This window comes from Emydura macquarii, unplaced genomic scaffold, assembly GCF_026122565.2.
Source record: "Emydura macquarii macquarii isolate MOO-44397 ecotype Brisbane River unplaced genomic scaffold, CSIRO-AGI_Emac_v2 contig_3062, whole genome shotgun sequence".
NCBI lineage: Eukaryota > Metazoa > Chordata > Testudines > Chelidae > Emydura > Emydura macquarii.
Window position 1 is genome coordinate 5,820,041 of NW_027133199.1, and position 22,417 is coordinate 5,842,457.

Genomic DNA, 22,417 nt, shown 5'->3' on the forward strand with positions numbered 1-22,417 from the left:
TTTGACATCTAAATGAAGTGGGGTAGGATGTATGTGTAATGAGATGGTGTTCTCAATCCAGAGTTATGGGGGACACATGTCCACATCACAAAACCCATTACTATAATTGATACCTTTGGGGGGAGACTTAGGGATAAAGGCATAGACTGAATGGTTGCAATGAATGGTTGTCCAGAGGTTGTCCATCCTGGTCAGAATTAAAGAAAATTACAAAGATGCTGCAGAGAGTACACTACTGCTGCCCCAGCTGTACAGTCTCCGTGGATAAACAGAAGATTTCAGCTAGAAAGATACTAGTAAGATACCCAGAAAGATACTGGGACAAATGATTAAACTATCAATTTATTCAAACCTAAAGAATAACTAAGCCAACATGGATTAGTTAAAACCGAATCATGTCAAAACCATCTAATCTCTTTCTTTGACAGGGTAAGCAGCCTAGTGGATAGGGAGGAAGCAGTAGACGTGATATACATTGATTTTAGTAAGGCTTTTGACATAGTCCCGAATGACATTCTCATAAACAGATTTAGGAAATATAGTCTAGATGAAATATAGTCTAGATGAAATTACTATAAAGGTGGATGCATATCAAGTTGGAAGACCATTCTCAAAGAATAATGATATCAATGGTTCTCTATCAAACTGGGAGGATGTACTAACAGGGTCTTGTAATGGTTTGTCCTGGGTCTAGTATCAATCAATATTTTCATTAACAATTTGAAAGTTGGAGCAGAAAGTATGCCGATAAAATTTGCAGATGACACCAAATTGGGAGGGATTGCAAGCACTTTGGGAGACAGATCTGTAAAAATTAGAGAATTGGTCTGAAATCAGTAAGATGAAACTCAATAAAGACAAGTGCAAAGTACTAAACTTGGGAAGGAAACACCAAAAGGAAAAATGGGAAATAACTGGCTAGGCACCAATGTTGCAGAAAAGGATCTGGAGGTTATAGTAGATCACAAATTGAATGAGAGTCAACAGTGTGATGCTGTTGCAAAAAAAGGCAAATGTCATTCTGCAGGGTATTAACACAACAACTGACGTATATAAGATGGGGGAGGTAACTGTTCTACTCTTCTTGGCACTGGTGAAGCTTTACCTGGAATAATGTGCAAAGTTTTGAGCATCCTGCTTTGGAAAGATGTGGACAAATTGCAGACTCCAGAAGAAAGCAACAAAAGTGATAAAAGGTTTAGAAAATCTGACCTATGAGGAAAGGTTGAAAGAACTGGGCATATTTAATCTAAAGTGAAGGCAAGGTTGAGGACGGTGATGATAACAGTCTTTAAATATATGTAAGCAAGGTCTGAGTGGCACTCCCCCTGCTCAGCAGCTGAAAGGAGGGGGCACTTTATTTGCATGGGCTTTGCAGTTGCATGAGTACAATTAAGTACTCAGCATATTGCATAAGGACACATGGTGCTGAGCATGATGGAAATGGTCAATATGTCCGGTATTGGGTTACAAATCACTTTTGAGTTAACTGCAAGGGTAATGAAATGTTGCCCTTTGATTGTATGAACAAATTGCAGCAGATCTGTGTTTAGCCTGTTCTGATAAAAAAAAATCATTCTGATCTAAACAGAGCCCAACAAGGGTGGCGGTCAGATGTTTCAGCATTGTAAGGGCAGCAGGGAGGGGGTGAGAAGTCTCCTGTTGGGACTGCACTAGTCCTAGCAAAGGGCTACCCTCAGACATGGATTGGCTCTCTCCTCCCACTGTTAAAAGGTAGAATTAATTATTCCTCTTAGAGTCTTTTGTTTTGTTAAAAGGAGGGACCTTGCTCTTGTGTCAGTAAAAGGTTTTCCCATAAGCTGAAATTCATTAAGAGCTGAATCACTAGAGGAAGTGGGAAACCTTGACTGACAACCAGCAAAGAGGCGCCAGCAGCAGTCGGCGCCTGCAGATGGCGGGATCCAGCAGCGGGGACTCAGCGAGGCCCAGAGCTGGCCGGAAGCAGCAGCGGAGAGGGCCTGCTCAAGCCCACGTCCAGCAGGAGCCTGCAGAAGGGGACTGGCTGAGTCGCCAACCGAGAGTTGGGCACTGCAACTATGATGGTCAGTACAGGGGAAAGCAAGAAGGAAGAGGCGAAGGACATGCCCCCATACTCTGGTGTGGGTTTGGCTCATTGAGTTCATGAATTCTGTTTGCACTGGTTCCAAAACTAGTGCTGTTCCTTCCTTCCTTTTATTAAAAGGTTTACGTTCCACACTCAGATTCTGGGCTTGCCAGAGTGGAAGTATTGCCTTTTGGGGGCACCCAGGGGATAGTGTGTGATTTCCCAGGTGACGGGGTGGGGGCTTGATCCAGTTTGGTGTTGTATTATTGACAGGAACCCCTAGATATAGAATCTGGCTCTTTGCTGTTGCTGACTCTGCCTGGTAGAATGGTTACATATAAAAAAGGTATTATAAAGAGGATGATGATCAATTGTCTTGTTTGTCCATCAAGCGTAGGACAAGAATTAATTGGCTTAATTTGCAGCAAGGGAGATTTAGGTTAGATATTATGAAAAACTTTCTAACTATAAGGGTAGTTAAGTACTGAAATAGGTTACATAGAGAACTTTTGGAAACGGGTTAGACAAACATATGTAAGAGATGGTGTAAATAGACAGGACTAAGTATATCTACACCATCCCTTAGAGATGTTTGTCTAACCTGTTTCCACAAGTGCGGGGGAATGGAGTAGATGACCTCTTGAGACCTCTTATAGCCCTACATTTCTATGATTCAGAGCTGCAAAACTCACCTTTAACCAGTACTTAATTGACTTAAAATATTAAATGAAATTGATAGCTTTACATGTGCCGCTGTATGGAATATGGGTGACCATTTATAATATTATTGATACCAATATTACAAAATTGCATGAATCTTACAAGATATGCCATGTAAGGTATCAGTGAAAAAGTTATGACTTGCTGAATATGATAATCTTATTTATATGTATGCATCATCTTTGTATTATGAGTTATAAATGAGTGGTATATTTACATCTCAAATTTGTTCTGTGTTTCTGGGTGACAGAAACACCCAGACAGACTGACATCAGCACTACCCAGCCTGCTTGATGGCCCTTCAAGGACAATCAGCTGTACAATGAACCCATTGAAAGAAGTCAGGAGCTATGCCTATGAGTCAGCAGGACATGTAGGGACATGCTTATAGACAGGGGACTACAAATAGTTTTCGATGCCCATGTACTGTGAGTTTGTGTTTTGGACAAAGGATGTTTGAGCCACATGGCAGAGTATATAAAAAGGCAGCTGCATAACTTCCATTTTGTCTTCAGTCTTGCTTCTCATCTCTGGAGTAATTTCTCTGCAAACTGAGGTTTGAACAAAGGACTAACAGACCGATCCAAGCTTTGCATGTGTTCCAGAGGGACTTTGCAAGTCAGCAAATTCATGAATGCAGCTAAGAACCTGATATATGGACTCTGAAGTCATATGTTTATATCTGATTGCTTTGACCATTTAACAACTCTCTTCTTGGTTTTTTGTTTGTTTGTTTTGTTTTTCTTGTATAATAAAACCTTTAGTTTTAGATATTAAAGGATTGGCTGGCAGCATGGTATTTTGAGTAAGAACAAACTGGTATTGATCTGGTAATGTGGCTAGCCCTTTGGGGTTCCAAAGGACATTTTGTATAGTGAAGAGAGTTTTAAGTAACTTTTCACTTTACTGGACCTATTTGCTGATTGGGAGCCAGAGACTAGAATGCATTAAAGGGGGCTGTGTGATTTCTTTTTTCAGCTTCTTGATAACCAATGTGGGGGATCAGAAGCACAGTTTATGACTGGCTGGTGAATTTAACTACAGTGCTAACCACCAGTTTTGTGGGGGGGGTGTCTGTTCTCCTTTTTGCAGCCTGCCCTGACCTTGGCATTTTCAGTCTGGGCTACCCTATGCACCTCGGGTCCACACTATAATATATTTTTACAGCAGTTATAAACCTTTTATGATCTTATTTATTTACAGTTCTAAGCCTGAGCAAGAAAAGTGTCAATGTTATTAAATACTGAGATGTTTTAAATGTTTTCACCAACAACAAATCTGTTGTCTAAACCTGCTTGGGTCAATGGAGGTCTGGAAATATTATACATAAATATGAGTCTGACAACAGTTATGAAGTTTCAATATTCAAAGAAAAATGAACAAAGCAAAAACCAAAGAGAATTTATGACCTATGCCATCAAAATATCTGTACCTTTCTGTACTGCAGTAATCAGAGTTCACAATCCCACAACAGGCAAAGGATTTATAGATTTTGCCATATGGAAAATACTATGGAATTTAAGAGTGGAAAACAATAGGGACCTAAAGAAGTAATTCTAAAGCAGCTACAAAATCAAATACAGAACTTGTGCTCTATTATAGCATTCTGTAAAACTTCTATAAAAGATCTGCTTTATAGGTTCCCTACAATAGTGTTGCATTACAGTAAGTAGTTTGTCAGAAGGTCAGTTTCCCATATCCTCTCATTCCTACAGAAATGTGTTTTTGCGTAAGTCAGGCTTGATAGTTGCATTCAGTGGTTTTATCTCTATATAACATTTATATGTGTTCAAGATTCCTGCAAATTAAGGCCCATTGTGACAGGGCAAGTTGTCACTGCAGAAAAGGAAATTGTCTTGGGGAAAGCAAACCAGTACTTGTTAAATAAGTTGTCTTTTCTTCCCACTGTGTACTTTTCCAATGCTTAAATAACAGAGTTCAGATAAAAATGGGTCAGAGCTTTTAGTGTAAGGTGGTTGAAGGAATCCCAGCATTAGGGATTCAGCCAACGAATGAGACCTAATATGAGTTTAGGTAAGTTCTAGTGTGTTCCTTACTTGATAATGAGAGCTTAGAGTTTGTGGAAAATAGTAAGATAGCACCTGAAGATAGGATGTGAATGTCACTTAGGGCTTGACCATGCTACTATTGTTGCCCTTGACTTCAGTGAGCGCAGGATCAGACCATTAGAGTTTGCGTGTGATACTATGATATTACAGAACAAGAGGGGGAAAATCAGGCTATGCATCATTTTATAATAAACTGTTGAGTATGCTGGAAAAAGGACAAGTCTGAGTCCTCTAAATACATAGACTCACCTTTCTCCAGAAGGACAATAGGGAGACAGCAGAGAGGAAGGAGGTGAATGGTTGAGAGCAGTCTTGTGTAGAAGAATCAAGAGGAAAGCAGATAGATGTCTGGAAAGGCTGATCTTCCCAGTGATAACTTTGGGACTCCAACAAACTGTTGTATTGTAGAAGAAGGGGGTAAAAAGAACTCCGCTAGTATTTTGTGCATATCTCTAGATTATATGTTACAGATTGGTACTCTTCACTTTGAGGGACTGTCGTGTGTGTGTGTGTTTACATATCAGTAGTAGGATTACTCACAACACTACAGTTGAAAAAAACCTGTTTTTCAACAGCAAATTAGCTTTCTGAGAAAAGAAGAGCAGTCTGTTTGTGCTGCAACTAGAAGTTCTGTAGTGTGCTTTGACCTATGAAACTTTTCCTGTGTAGTAGCAAGATAGCACATAGCAATTTACTAGGCCAAAGTGCACTTTTATGGAACTTCTAGTGTGTGGTAATTGGGTTCACATGGCAACATAATATGTGGCAGGTTAGAGCATTGTATATTTACACCCCAGCTGCTCCACATGGACAAGGCCAGAGTCTCTCTGTGCCTCAGTTCCTCATCTGTAAATTGGGGATAAATAGGACTTCCTTATCTCACTGCGGTGTTGACAATATAAATGCATTAAAGACTGTGGAGCATGCAGCTACTATGGAAATGGGGGCCATACAAGAACCTAAGAGAAATAAAAAATATAGGTCAGGATTGATAGGGCTTCATGTATGGGCAACACTATTAATTACAGGTATTCAGAGATTTTCATGTGTAGAAAGATAGGAAGCAATAAGACTATTTAAAGGAGGGAGGGACAAAATAATAGGGAAGATGGCATAGACACTGTCATGCTGGCTGGATTGGGGGGGGCCTTTTATTATATTATGTGACATCAGTATATCAAAATCATAATAATTCATGTAAGATATGCCATGTCAGGTACTGTTAGAAAGACTATGATGTGCTAAGTAAGATGATAATACTTATGTTCAGATGCTGTATGTGTAATGGAAGTTATGGATATATTTGATATAGCTGTATTTCAAATTGTGCTGTATGAGACATACCTAGACAGAGTGGTGGTAGAACAATTGCCTGCTTAATGGCCCATTGAGACATCCACAGATACAAGGGGCCCAGAGGGAAAAGTCAGAGATATACCTGATGAGTCACCTGGACTTGCTCATGTGACTCTGAACTCCATTTTGTTCCTGTAAAATTCCACAAACAGCATGGGAAGGGCCAGAGGGTATATGAGGCAAAGGCCTGGGAATCCATTTTGTTCTTCAGTCGAGATTCAGCTTCAGCTACCAACCAACTCTGGATCAGCTCATCTACAACTGAACTGAGGCTGTGAAACAAAGGACTGAGACCCATCCAAGTACTGGACGTATACCAGAGGGACTATATAAGCCTGCAAACGCCACAGTTCTTCTAGAAACCTGATGTATATGGACTTTCAAATCATTTGTAGGTATCTGATTGCTTTAACCTTTTAACAATTTTCTTATGGTTTGTTTCTTTCTTTTATAATAAACCTTTAGTTTTAGTTACTAAAGGATTGGCTGGCAGCGTGGTATTTTGGGTAAGATCTAAATTTATATTGATCTGGAACTGTGGCTGACTCTTTGGGGTCAGAGGGAACCTTTTTAGTAAAGAGCATAGAGTTTAAATAACTGGTTTCTTTACTGGTCCTAATGGCTGATTGGGAGCCGGAGACTGGAATGCAGTAAAGGGGGCTGTATGTATTTGTATACTGGCTTCTTGATAACCAGTGTGGGGAATCAAAAGCACAGTTTATGGCTGGTTCGGAAGTCTGGCTTCAGTGCCACCACCAGTGCTGGGAGAATTTGCTCTCCTTTTACAGCCTGCCCTGACCTTGCATTCTCAGGTGGCTGCCCTAGGCCTGGAAGGGTCACAGACACACAAAATAATGAACAGAGTGATGGAGATGAGTTGGGTGTTCCGATTTACCCTCTGTAATACAAGAACAATGGAACAATCAGTGAAATGGGAAAGGTTTCTCAAGCACTTTCACCTTTATATTAAAAATACATCTATTTGAAAAGTAAAATAATGATCAACCTTTTCCAAACCACTGTTAGTGTAACCAGAGCATATTGCAATCTTCCCCTATTCTTTTTTTCTCTTACTTCCTTCCAATCCCATAGAGATGCTTTTTCAACTAATCATTTAGTCATTAGTCATTCATCTCTTCCAGTCACTCCAACTTCTTGTGAAATTTTTGATCAAATCAGGAACCATTTTAAATGTAGAACTGGCCAAACAGAAAAGTCTTCATATATTCATGTAGACAGTTATTTCCTTGATTCGGCTATAGTTATTGGCAACCTGATTCACCACTATATTATCATTCAGTAAAAATGTTCTCTTTTATTTTTAAGGAAATTAAGCTTGTTCTACAGTTTCACAAGAATTTTGGAGAAGACAACAGCCTCATTCAAAGCACTGAATCCAAGCATCAAATTTAAACATCTAGATTTCCAGGAAAGACTGAATTAGGAATGATCTAAATTTTTAACTCCCTTCCCTGACAGGGTCAGGAATGTTTGGATACATCCACTAGAGAGATCTGAGTTCTGATCCAAACCTGAGGTTTTGGATTGAGCCATCTCTACTCAGGTCAGACTTGCAACATCTCTGAAGTCTTGGGCCTAACCTAGTGGAAAGGGACAAATACCACATTTTGAGGTGGTTTGGGAAATAACAACAAAACTTTTCAGTGGTTGACAAAAAGGATATAGTTAAAAAAGGGGAAAATAAGATGATTCCCCAGTACTTTGAAAATATAAAGACCCATTCATTCAAGTGCTCAGTATTGTTACTCTTGTTTATTTTATAACAAAAGTTATGCAGACAATGAAAACTCATTTGGATAAGGAAGTTCAAAGGCAACTCAGAGTATACAAAAATGAAGTAAAGGGATAAGATATGAGGGGAGGTATGAGAGATGTTTTTGAAGCCAGTTTTTTAGTTTTAGCCATAGATTTTCAACTAGTAAATTGACTGCACACACCCGCATTTACATGTGTACAAGTCTAAATACTAAGATGGGTGAACTTGAGTGTCTGATATTAAATGAGTGTCCTGATATAATAGAAATCACAGAAACTTGATGGAACAATGATAATCAATGGATATGGTAATACCAGGGAACAAAATAAATAGGAATGACAGAGTAGGTTGTGCTGGTGGGGGAGTGGCACTATATGTGATAGAAAGCATAGAATCAAATATAGTAATGTAGCCAATTAGTTCACTTTATCATTCATTTATTGTGTAATGATATGATTAACTCATATACTAAGTTATATATATATATAAAATCGTTGTATGTCAAATAGGTTTAAATTGTAGGATTATAGAAGTATAAAACTGATCAGCAGTTAGAATGGTAAGTATATATTAGGATCTAAGTAAGTAGAGCTGAAATAGAAGACATACAGGCCTGTAAGATGTTAGCTTAGCCATGTTAGGCAATAAGCTTAAGAAATGCTTGACATAAGTAAGTGACTAAAGAATGACCTGATGCCACCAGATTGTGGGAAAAGATGTGCCAATGGGTGGTATTGCGAAAAATTAACAGTAAGAGTAATTTTTTGCTTACAAGATACCTGATAGTCATATTTTTCTAACATATGCCCTAACTGCAAGGTGTACTATGTGCATAAATGCTAATGAGGTACAGTCAGAATCACATTATTAAAAAAGGTGCCTAGATTGGGAAAAATGAGTTCCCTATGGGAACCATCCTTCTACTGATGATCAATTGGCAAGGCATCTATCAGATCCTAAGACTATCTAGGAGTATGCAAGTATCACTATAGCTATAATTTGAGTATGGATATATATAGGATTTATATATGCTGTTTTATTCATAACTTTATTGGTAACTTTAATAAAATTGATAAAAGATATTAGATGTTGTTGTGAATGCAGGTGGTCACTACAGGTGGTCACTATCCTTGGTCTTTATGTGTTCCTAGAGACTTTTAACGTCAACTAAGTAGCAGAGGTGACTTTCACTCATTTAAACTTGAAACTGTATCCACTGTAGAGCCAAACCCGCAATGGTGTAATATAACATCTCAAAATTCACTTTAAATAAAATAAAAAGCTACAGTAAAAATCTTAAATAAATCAAACTGTACTATACAATCTGTATAGGTAGCAATTTCATGTTTGAATAATAAGAATATAGCAGTAGAGATATACTACCAACCACTTGACCGGGATGGTGATAGTGACTGTGAAATGCTCAGGGAGATTAGAGAGGCTATAAAAATAAAAAACTCAATAATAATGGGGGATTTCAATTATCCCTATATTGACTGGATCCATGTCACCTCAGGACAGGATGCAGAGATAAAGTTTCTTGATACCATAAATGACTGCTTCTTGAAGTAGCTAGTCCTGGACACCACAAGAGGACAGGTAATTCTTAATTTAGCCCTAAGAGGTGCACAGCAGCTGGTCCAAGAAGTGCATATAGTTGAACCACTCAGTAATAGCACCTATACAATATTTAAATTTAACATCTTATGGCGGGGGCACCCAAAGAACCCCACCACAGTAGCATTTAACTTCAGAAAGGGGAACTACACAAAAATTAGAAAGCTAGTTAAATGGAAATTAAAAATTGCAGTAGCAAAAGTGAAATCCCACAAGCTGCATGGAACAACTTTTTAAAAACACCATATTAGAGACTCAAATTAAACATATACCCCAAATTAAAAAACACAGTAAGAGGACCAAAAAAGTGACACCATGGCTGAACAACAAAGTAAAGGAAGTGGTTAGAGGCATCCTTTAAAAATTAGAAGTTAAATCCTATTGAGGAAAATAGAAAGGAGCATAACTTCTTGCAAATCAAGTGTAAACGTAGAATTAGACAGACCAAAAAAGAATTTGAAGAGCATCTAACAAAAGACTCAAAAACTAACAGCAAAAATATTTGTAAGTACATCAGAAGCAGGAAACCTGCTAAACAATCAGTGAGGCCACTGAATGATAGAGGTGCTAAAGGACCACTGAAGGAAAATAAGGCCATTGAGGAGACTCTATATGAATTGTTTGCATTAGTCTTCACTGCAGAGATTGTGAGGGAGATTTCCACACCTAAGCCATTCTTTCTGGATGACAAATCTGAGGAACTGTCCCTGAGTGAGGTATCAGTTGAGGAGGTTTTTGGAAAAAAATAATTAAACAAACAGTAATAAATCACCAGAATCACACAGTATTCATCCAAGAGTTCTGAGGGAAATCAAATATTAAATTGCAGAATTACTAAATATGATATGTAATTATCACTTAAATTGGCTTCTGTACCAGATGACTGGGGGATAGCTAATGTGACACCACATTTTTTAAAAGGCTTCACAGGTGACCCTGGCTATTAATTCAGAAAGCATTAATTCAGTACCAGACAAATTGGTTGAAACTATAATAAAGAACAGAATTATTAGACACATATAGGTGAACACTATTTGTTGGGGAAGATTCAACATGGCTTTTGTAAAGGGAGACCATGCCTCACAAATCAATTAGAATTCTTTAAGGGGATCAACAAAAATGTGGACAAGGATGATCAATTGGATGTAGTGTACTTGGATTATCAGAAAGTCTTTGACAAAGTCCCCTCACCAAAGGGGTGAGTAAGCAAAGTAAGCAGTCATGGGATAAGAAGCAAGGTCCTCTCATGGATCAGTAACTGTTTAAGAGACAGAAAACAAAGGGTAGGAATAAATGGTCAGTTTTCAGAATCAAGAGAGGAAAACAGTGGTCCCCTGGGATCTGTACTAGGACCAGTGCTGTTCAACCTATTCATAAATGATCTGGAAAAAGGGGTAAACAATCAGGCAGAAAACTTTGCAGTCAATACAAAATTACTCAGGTTAATTAAGTCCACAGCAGACTGTGAGGAGTTATAAAGTGATCTCACAAAAATGGGTGACTGGGCAACAAAATGGCAAATGAAATTAAACATTGATAAATGCAAAGTAATGCACATCAGAAAACATAATCCCAACTATATATACAAAATGATGGGATACAAATTAGCTGTTACCACTCAAAAAAGATCTTGGAGTCTGTGGACAATTCTCTGAAAAAGCATCCACTCAATGTACAGCAGAAGTCAAAAAAGCTAACAGAACGTTTGGAAGCATTAGAAAAGGGATAGATAAGACAATAAATATCATAGTGCCACTATATAAATCCATGGTACACCAGTACCTTGAATACTGTGCGCAGATCTGGTTGCTCTGTCTCAAAAAAAGATATATTAGAATTGGAAAAGGTACAGAGAAAGGCAACAAAAATGATTGGGGTGTGGAACAGCTTCCATATGAGGAGAGATTAAAAAGACTGGGACTTTTCATCTTGTAAAAGAGACAACCAAGGGAGGGATATGATAGACATCTATAAAATCATGAATGGTGTGGAGAAAGTGAATAAGTAAGTGTCATTTACTCTTTCGCATAACAAAAGTACTACGGGTTACTCAATGAAATTTATAGGCGGTAGGTTTTAAACTAACATAAGGAAGTATTTTTTCACACAGCACACAGTCAACTTGTGGGACTCATTGCTAGGGGATGTTAGGAAGGCTAAAACTATAACTGGATTAAAAAAAGAATTACATAAATTCATGGAGGATGGGTCCAACCAATGGATATTAGCCAAGATGGTTAGTGACTCTGGGTGTGTCTAGTTTCTGACTGCCACAAGCTGGGAGTAGATGACTGAGGATGGATCACTCGATAAGTGTCCTGTTCTGTTCATTTCCTCTGAAGCACCTGGCATTGGCAACTGTCAGCAGATAGGATACTGGGCTTTGTGGACCACTGGTCTGGTGCAGGATGGCCATTCTCATATTCTAAATCCTGTTTAGGAAAACAAAATTGTACAGTACAAGTTGGGTCAGTGACCTGCATAGGTTTTTTTTTACCTGATTTCAGTACACACATGCCTTTTTTGTATGTGCACAAATTTAGAGGCTGAAAATCTGGTACTCTAAATCACAGATTGGTTGGCAAGATTTTGACTGTGCTGAATAGATTTGACACTGATAATTTTCTGGTCTAATATCTCTCTTTGCATTTGAGTGTATGGTGGAAGGCATCTGTCCGAAAAGGAGAGGTCAACAGCTTTTTGACCTTCAGCTCTTTCTGAGATGTACAACTGGCTGTTAACATTTTTTTAGCTACTTTACTGATGTTTCTCAGTTCAACGATTGTATCACACAGGCTCACACAAAACCTGGGACCTCTGGAATTAAATGTATGAGCTTCTGCTGCATTTGCTAGCAGACACATATCTGTTATGGACTAATGCAGCAGGCTCATCATCTGCTAGTGGGGCCTAGCAACCACTAGTGGGTGACAGAGTGCCATTCTGAGCAAGCAGGGTAATGGAAAGAATGGCTGTGATGGTTGCAGCATTTCTTCTTCTTTTGGTTATGTTAGCTAGGAGTTAATGTAAAGAAAAAACCCTGTCTGTAAGAGACAAAATGGATTTGTTCTCCCAGTCCTTGGAAATGCTGCAAGACACTTTTCCAACATAAAAAATGCTTTATAATCATATCTTATTCTAGATCCACATCTCAATAACTAGATATTCTCTTCCTCCCTCTCTCTGCCTCACTCTCTTCTCTCATTCTATCCTTTCTAGATCCCGGTCCACTTCTTACTCTCTCCCTTTGGGATAGGAGGTGTTGCATCGTGGGAGTGCCTTGGTTTTCAGCTAAAATATTTCATTTTTTTCACCAAAAAGAAACATGTAAAGCAGACACAATGAAATATTGGTGTATCAAAATCCCAATGTTCAATCAATAACTGATGAAAAAATGATGACCTTCTCTAACCTCAAACTAAAAACCTGGCACAGAGTGAGTGGGACCAATAAGGAAATCAAGGAAAAGTTTCTGATAAGTGCAATGTATATTGCTGAACATTACTTTGTTTTAGAACTGACAAAAAAAAACAAGAGGGTTGCACTCTGGATACCGGGACACAATTTTTGGGGAAGAGAGAAAAATGCTCTGAGACTTTCTGATCACGAGATGGTACATAGCATGGAAATTAGATGTAATAAATGTTGACAAGACAACAGTCCAGATGGAGAGCATCCCATCATTATGACGGAAGTGGCAAGGGAAGTAGAAAAGCCTTTGGCAAATATCCTGGGTAGCTCATCACAGACAGAGAAAGCACCAGAGGGGTGTGGGTGGCTAATATAGTTCAAAAGTTTAACAAAGGATCAGAGGATATGGAATATAACATTTACAAATGTATTATTTGGCAAAGGACAGTTAATGCCTCTAACTCAGAAAAGAGCAGCAGGCCAACCTGCCCTGAATTCAGTAAGTGCGGGATGATAGTGAACTGCTAGACGATGATGATAGAGGACACAAAATTTTTGGATATCATGAAAACTTTTGTGTCAGAGGTTGATTTATAAAATTATTCAAATGTAATAGGAAGAAATACTGAAATGAATGAAAAATTGGCAGAGGAGGAAGAACCCGAGATTGTCAACAAAAGGAAATGGTTTATTGTGCAGATTTGCAGATAGTTGTAATATAGAGACTTGGCATTACAACTAAGCTTGTACTGATTTAGAGTGCATCGGAATTAAAAAACAGGCTTTTAAGATGACATAAAACTGAATACAGACTGAATATCACCACAAAGAGTAAACACATTCAAAATAATTGAAAATGTAGATTTTGGAATGAAGAAGAGGTTTCAGTAATTCAGTGCCAACAACAACAACAAAAAAGGGTGAACTAAGGGAACTAGAGAGATTGACAGAATTCTGAAATGTAATCCAAAACTGAGCTCACCATAGAGTGTGAACTATGGAAGAGATCTGAGGGTGGACATGTATTAAGAATCATGGTGCTCACTCAATATCACGTTAGTATATTAACCTTACTATTGTACAAGATCAGTAGTGAAGCAGAATATGGGGTATTACAACTGCTAATAACAAGCATTACAAGTGAACTCATTCTTTGCTATTTTGTATAGACTAACTCACTAACATTGCATACAACCCCATGATGTCAGTAACTAAGCATGACTTGAATGGCACCAAGTTCTTTGGAGGTTCCAAAAGAAATCAATTTAGCTAGAAATTCTCTTTTCATTTTTTTTTTTTTTAATTTCCAAATATAAAAGCAAAGAGAGCCAACTAAGCATGAAGATCCAAAGTCTGCACATCTCAAAAACCCAGGCTATTTCTGAATATGCTGTGGCCTAGTTCCATAATTATTTTGCTTCCATTTCTTAAGGGCACTATCATGTATCCATTCTAGTGTCTTGCAAGTTAAAATGACTCTTGTAGTTAAACTTATCTATAATGTAGAATGCTTGGAAGCTAAATACATATGTACATAGATACAAAACACTGGAACTGATTCTCTACTGTCTTGAATGTAATGTAATCATTTACCCTCTGCAAGGGGAATGCAAGATGGATATAAAGTGCTACCAAATCCATAATAGTATAATATACAATATAGAATAGAATAGAATAATAATCCAGACCCACTTTGCATGAATATAAATGACTATACAAGGTACAAGGCAATGAAAAATGAGAACTGTTAACTTGACAGAGTTAAAACAAGAAGTGTGTATTCTAAGGTGACTTCTTATAATTTGCTTCCACAAAGAGTCATTTGCATGTGTTAGATAAAGGTTGGTAAATGTATAAAAGCTTTGGACCCTGGATTGTTATTTGGGAGGTGACACAGGGTTGGATTGCTGGGATTAATAATAGTTATGTGTAGGAAGTCTCAGGCATCTGCAAATACCAGCAATTAATACAACAGCAACTTACACCCAACACTTATTCAGCTCATAAAGTAAGCAACAATCACCCAAGCAAGGGCTAGCGGTTTATTCCTTCTTTTGTGATGGCCCATTGAATAACATGGGGTTCCATGACATGTGAATCCAGGCAAATCTTGGCCTGAAGACTGGGAGAGATGGAGAATTTTTGAGTTGTTCAATTCACAAGGAAGTGTGTGCTATAGATAACGGATTGTGCTGGTAGTGTACCAGGATAGCAGATTGGATGCATATAATTGTGTCATGAGAAATCACAAATTGGAGCTAAATGTAACAACTGAGATATTGTGTTAGTGGTCCCCCCACCCCTCTTCTGTTCTTGAATCAGAATGTATAAGAGCGGAAGCCTGAACCTACTACAAGATATGGGTTCTGAATTCCGATCAGCTCCCAATTAAAGAAAAATGTTTCTCTCATGATAAATGTTATCATAACTTAAAAGTCTTCAGTAGCTGGGGGCCTTTTTCCAAAGAGTGCAGATTATTAAGGAATGGCTCATATTCAACAAGTCTACAATGTTTGAAATGATTTGCTCATTATGAATAAAATTACTGAGTGAACATTTAAACAAGTCCAGATGATTTAGGAGGAGCACCCATTTACTCCAGCTTGTTTAGATAAGAGTATTTCGTTATCAGGAAACCAACTTTTTTGGAGACTTTATATGGTTTTTTTCCTCGAGGAACAGGCGGAGTAATAGATGAAGATTTACAAAAAATAAAAACACATTCCTAGCCATGCCCTCTGTAAGGCCAGCCCCGTACCAGATGTAACTCATAACAACAGTGAAGGTCACTTATGATATTGAGTGTTATCCTGCTATATTGGAACTGAGATTAACAAGACGACTGGCATGATGAATAATTTTTGGAAATATCTAGCCAGTGTAGATAACGTGATAAAATACCCATGTCTCTCTTTTTTTCCTATCTGGAGTTTGTGACATCACTGACAAATCCCTAACAGATCTCATAGCACATGAGAAAGAAGGGATGGTAAAAAAGGAACATGCCAAATAGTTGAGTGGTCACCATAGTGCATGTAAATACAGATGCAAATTGGTGTGTGGCCTAATGGCTACAGCACTGGAGTGGACTCAGGTGAGCTGGGTTTTGTTCCTGGCTTTCCCACTAGTTTGTTGGGAGACCTTAGCGGAAGTCATTTCATCTCTCTGTGCCTCCGTTTCCTCATCTGTAAAACAGGGGTGATGATCCTGACATCCTTTGTAAAGTGTTTTGGCATCTAAAGCTATAAAAATGCTAGGTATGATGATTAAGCATCGAAAACCTTATCACATTTCAACCATTAGCTTGAAGTCTGCCTGATGAAAAACAAAAGAGAAATATATTTTCCCCAGGAAGCAAGCCAGCCAGCCCTCACTGCGCCCCGGTCCCTGTGACTGCCTGAAGGAAGAGAGGTTTGAGGAGTTCCCCACATCGCCAACATGGGATCCACCAGGAGCATCTGAGGCAGGCAGCAGGACCAGCAGAATACAAGGGAGCAATGCCCCCTCATCACGCACTTTATCAAAGCCAATATCAGCCAATGGGAGGCAGTGTTGCCTATTGGATAGCAGTCTGGATGGGAACTCAGGAGACATGGAGCTGGATTCCTAGCTCTGCTGCTGGGAGACATTGGGCAAAGCATTTGGCATCTCTGTGCCTCAGTTTACCTTTAGCAAAATGGGGATAAGGATACTGAGCTTATTTGTAAAGTACTGTGAGATCTACTGATGAAACATGGTATATAATAGCAGTTTATATTATTAATTATTATTGTTATCAACAACATTGGCTGAAACCTTCATTTCACATACAGTTCTGGAGACTCCTCCTGACTGACTGTTTCTCTGCCTCCAGCTGCCAGGAAATTTTGACACCTCTTAAAGTACCACACACATTCTCCTGAGCATGCTCACTCCCATGTGAACTGTCCAACTATCTGCCAGCTATCTGCTCAACTATCTGCAGCTGCCCCTGCAGCTCAGAGGAAGAAAGGGTTACACACGTTGTAAAGATAAGCCTCAAACATTTAAATTACATGAAAGCGAATACACAGTACACTGAGCAGTATACAAGTTTCATAAAGTGTTGTCTGCCAAAAAAGTCACATCACCAGACCTTCCACCTAGTCGTAAAATCCCTTCTGACCTGTATATATAAAAATCCAGACAGTGTTGGCAATACATCTGAAATTTTAAATGCAGCATTCATTTTATCATTAAAAAGATTAAATACTTCCAGAACGATAGGTGGAAGCAGAAAGGGGTTGAGAACTGAAGCAAAGCATGATTTAACATATAGTTATATGGGAAAAATCATCTCTGTTCCATCAAATCCTTGCTCTCTCTCTTTATGATTTACATGCATTATGATTAACTGTAAGATAACGAATTATTAACTGGTTTGCAAATTAATTTTATCCTCAACTATGGAAGCCTTAAATCATATCACTTAAATCTTTCAGGAAGAAGATTTTGTCTTGGCCTGCTTAGCTGCACCATGAGACGGAACTGGGCAAGGAGCCTTTCCCCCATCTCCTCTCACCTCTATGCAAGGGCCAGCCTGGGAAAGGAGAGCACTGCACAGGGCACTTAAGGGTATGGGGAGGAATGAGAGCAGGCCCTGTGTCTCCCCTCTCTCTGGCTATCCAGATGCAGAGAAGAGAACACACTGCAACCTACCCCCAGGGTGGTGGAGCTACCACTCTGTTTTACTCTCTCTAGGAATCCCCAGGAGGCTAATTTGTGCTGCGAGGGCCTACTGTGATGTGTTCCCCTCCTCTCCAGTCCTCTGCATGCCAAAATGGGCTGTAGCTTTAAACCACAATCTAGCCTGCAATATCTTAAAGCCTTGAGGACCTCTCTGGGATGAAAAGTGCTATCCATCACTGCCGTATGAAGTACACACATGGGTTGCACACCGAAGAGGAATGTTTTAATAGGGTAAAGAGATGCAACTGCTCTTGTTCAGCCCGGGGAGCATGCTTAGCCTCATCCTCAAAAGTCTTCAACGGCTGATGCTCAGACTGGCATTGACTAGCTTTGGAATGAGTCACTGCAACAGGTAGTAGAGGAAACAAATGGAAAAAAAGGATGGGTAGGACTGACCAAAACCAACAGGAAATAGGTGGTTTTATAAACTAGACATTGTTTTAATTAGCAGCTTTTAGAGATATGAGAATTGTTCTGAACATATGCACTCTCTAGGGAAGCTCAATCTTCATTGTATTTAGTTTTGGTGACTTTTATTCAGGAATTTAGTTGCACTCTGAGAACACAGAGGCGGGCAGTAGCATTTGTATACAACTACTAGCAGCCATGTGCAGTTATCCCTGGGAGATTTGATAACTCAGTCCTCGTCTCTTACCTGTGTAAATTGCTCAAACAATACATGAAAGCCGTTGAATTACAAGAGAGGAATTTGCAGAGTCTAATCATTCAAACCACTGCAAACTATAGCTTTATAGTGCATTTAGTCCTACACATTTTTATAAATATTAAGACCCAACCCTGAAACATCTATCAATTTTAACAAGAGTGGGATCAGACTCATAAGATTGCAGGAAAATACCATTTGGGGGCCCAATCTCTTCAATTCTTACTCAGTTGAGTAACACTCACTCAAAGAAGTCATTCCATTGTGATGAGACAACGCCCTTGTAATGGAACTACATGCATGACTAAGGACTACCTACATAAGAAAAGTTTAAAAAATAAGGCCTGTTACCCCTTTTTGACAACTTTCAGGGTTCTGCAGGTTGTTTCCATTATGAGGAGAGATTAATGATAGTTATTGATTAGAGGCACAATCCTATTTATTTACAAAGAACGTAAAAAGTCCTGTTTCCTTGAACACGGGTGGAATCAAACAACAGGAGATGTTTCTTTCCTCACAGTTCTAGCTTCTTTTAGCTTTTTGTCAGGATCACTCTATCATGCTTCTGTGGGATGCTTCCTTGTCGCCTTCTCTGTCTCCTTCTGTGGGGTTTCTCCTACTTCTCACACACAGATATGTACCTTTCCCCTAAAAACAATAGCCAGTGAAACCCCTCCACCCACATTTGCCTTGCATCTGCTTTTGTTCCGAGTAGTGACATGAGCCTATTTTGGATGGAGGCTCCCATTGTTTCAGCTCCCCAAGTTATATAAAGGAGCTTAATGGCTTCTTGAAGCGGTAGTGGCTATGCCCAACTCATAACAGGCTCCTGTTTATTAACTACTTATGGAATATTTTCTTAAATATGTATTGAATTCTGAATTAATTAATATCAATGAGTTATCCAAAAGAGTTCAAATATTTAGCAATTTATGATGACTTTTTTCTTTGTAATTTCATAATTAAAGCTCGTGAAAATTCCTAACTTTTTTAAATTCCATTAACTTCCATTTTTGGAAAAATGTCTCATTTCATGTTTAGAGTCTCTTATGAAATATACATGAGCTGTTTTATGAATTTTAATGAATCTTCATCAAATTTGGTCAGTTAACATTATTCATGATTAATGTACAAACACTTCAATCTGACCATTATATGCAGCATTATGAACTTTTATGAGGTGTTAGATACGAAGGATGATAAAAGCAATAAAACAGGGAATATTAAAAAATGACAAAAATAGTCTAAAGCTGCCTTTTTAGTTCAAAAGCTTTTGCTTAATATGTATGCCAATAACAGTCACTTATCTTCAATTAAACCTTCAACAAGCTCATTGGCACTGTTCAAGTAGGTCCTTGAGAACCTAACCATATCTAGTAACAAATACAGCTGTGTTACTGTTTATTTTTCCAACAACAGATCCCATCTGCGAGGAAGAGAATTCACTTGGCAACACCCTAACAGTAAAATACAACTTGTATTCATAATTCAATATGCCTCTCTTTGTTTTAAGATAATTATTTTCTTCTGTATCATTTAAGCCTTAGCTTTTCCCGGAAACATTGAATAATGTGCTCTGTTTATAATATTCCCCTAGGTAGTACTTAATATATGATAATTTGCTGAAGAGCAAAGGTAGTATTTACCCTCCTTTCACCTCTGGCCTGATGCTACATACGCATTCTGTATAGAACTCATAACTTAGTAATTGGGAGTTCTGTGTGTAGAGCACTTATAGGAGCCTATCTTCATCTATCTTAGGTACATACATGTTCCTCATCATCATCTTAATATCCAAGTGCCTTGCAATCTGTTAATGTATTCATCCTCTCAGCACTTTTGTGAAGTAGAGAAGTGCTTTTATCCCTGTTTTCTGAGCAAGGCACAGACTAAGGCCTGGTCTACACGGGCGACTTAGGTCAACGTACAGTCACTTACGTCAACCTCTGTACACCTGCATCTACACTGGCACTACTGTTAAGTCGAAGTAAGTTGTGGCAAAAGTCGACTTAATAAGACCACCTCTGCAAGTGGCGTAGCGCCTAATTCAAATTTGTTAGTTCAATTTAGTGTCAGTGTAGACACAACTTCACTTAAATCGACTTAATTGCCCTCTAGGAGGTATCCCATAATGCCCCGTTTTGACCGCTCTGGACAGTCGCTCTGTGCTGTTCTGTGGTTACGCTACCAGGAAATGTCCCCTCCCCTCAAGCCCCGGGAAGATTTGAATTTTCATCTCCTGTGCTGCCAGCATGGAGAAAGCTTTGTCACTGAACTCTGCATGGCTACTGCAAAGCCCAAACGCACTCCAGCATGGAGTCGACCAGAGGTCTTAGATCTCATCAGTCTGTGGGGCAAGGAGTCCATTCTGGCTCAGCTTAGAGCCAGCAAAAGGAATCTGGACATGTATGGGAAGATATCCCAGGGCATGCTGGAGAAGGGACACGAGGGATGCGCAGCACAATGCCGCGTGAAGATCAAGGAGCTGTGTGAGTCATATCAGAAAGCCAGGGAAGCTAACAGCTGTTCTGGCTCCTCTCCCAAAACATGCCGCTTCTACGATGAGGTGCATGAAATTCTCAGTGGCGATCCCACCACGGTGCCGCCCCGCAGCATTGATACCTCCGCTAGGTCACAGTCCATGGACAATGATGAAAACATGGTGGACGAGGAGGCTGAGGAGAGCAGGGTGCAGGAGAGTGGGGTGTCCATTCTCCCTGAAAGTCAGGACATATTCCTGACCCCAGAGCAGTCCAGCAGCACATAGGACATTACTAATGATCCCGGGGAAGGCACATCTGGTAAGTTTTTTTTCTTCTTAGCAGTTCTGTCTTTTTACATTGGGGGTGGGGACAGGAAGGGGATTTCAGGCTTTTCGGTGACTGAACTTGGGGGTTACCCAGGGAACAGTTGATTTATGTGATGAGATATGCTCCCATAATCATCAGTTGATATCTCACAGAAACTTTAGAGTAGGTACTCTGTTATCCTTTGCAAAGGTTTTCTGGGGAGGGCTGCCTTATCCCCCCCTCCACGGTAGGATACTTTGCCGCGCCATGCTGCAATCAAGGGAGCCTGCATCAAGGCTAAACACAGCTGGTACCCCGCTGCGTGCAGCAAATCTTCCCTTTCCTCCTGCGTGACCCGCAGGAGACTGATATCGCTCATGGTCACCTAGGGATGATGGTGCATGTTTAAAACACCAGAGCTATACAGCAGATGCCCTGTGCCTTTGTATTGCTCATTGCAGTGTTCTAGCAAGTCACATTGGTTACTTTTATTTGGTTTAGGCAGAGACTATATTACCGCCCCTCCCCCGGCTGTCCGCAGATCCCCTCTGTAGGGGCACAGTAAGTCGACCCTTCTGGGATGTCAGGAATGGAATGAGGGTCTGTGTTTGCCCTGTGCACTGCATGGGGAGTATTGTCTACGTTGTTGCAGTTTTATCATTTTCTTCACTCTGCTAACAATGGCTACCTTGTTACTTTCTTTTCATTCTGTAGACACCTCTGCCTTGGCCCCACCCTCAAGAAAAGCTGCGGAAAGACTATCTCAGGTTAGAAAGAGGAAAAAAAAACAACAAGAGATGACATGTTTGGCGAGCTCATGAATGCCTCCACAGCCGCAGAGACAGAGCTCAGAGCGTGGCGGCTGACCTTGTCCCAGAATGTGGACATGGACAGGGAGAGTCGCAGAGAAATGATGGAGCGTGATCGCAGTACCACGCAGGAAATGCTGCGAATCATGTGTGCCCAGGCAGACATGCTGCGGCAGCCTATGGAGCTTCAGGAGGAGCGGAGGCAGGACAGAGTCCCACTGCAACCCCTCCATAATGCTCCTCAACCAAGGGCTTTGCTGCCCTGCCCCTCCCCTGCGTCCAAGAGGTCTCGAAGGAGACTGGCCAGGCTGCAGTACGTGGCGAGTGGAGGCGAGCAGAAAGCAGCAGCTGACAAGCTGACAGATGGCCAGCAAGCAACCACACTACCCCTTGATACTGTGAATGGACACCCTCCCCCATGACTGAATGTTCA

At 39.8% G+C, this 22,417-nt stretch overlaps 1 long non-coding RNA gene across 1 annotated transcript in view; it reads right to left on the reverse strand.

The window, feature by feature from the left end:
* LOC137141442 (uncharacterized) overlaps positions 1-22,417 on the reverse strand; it is a 60,549-nt gene that overhangs the window by 27,288 nt on the left and 10,844 nt on the right. The window lies entirely within an intron of this gene.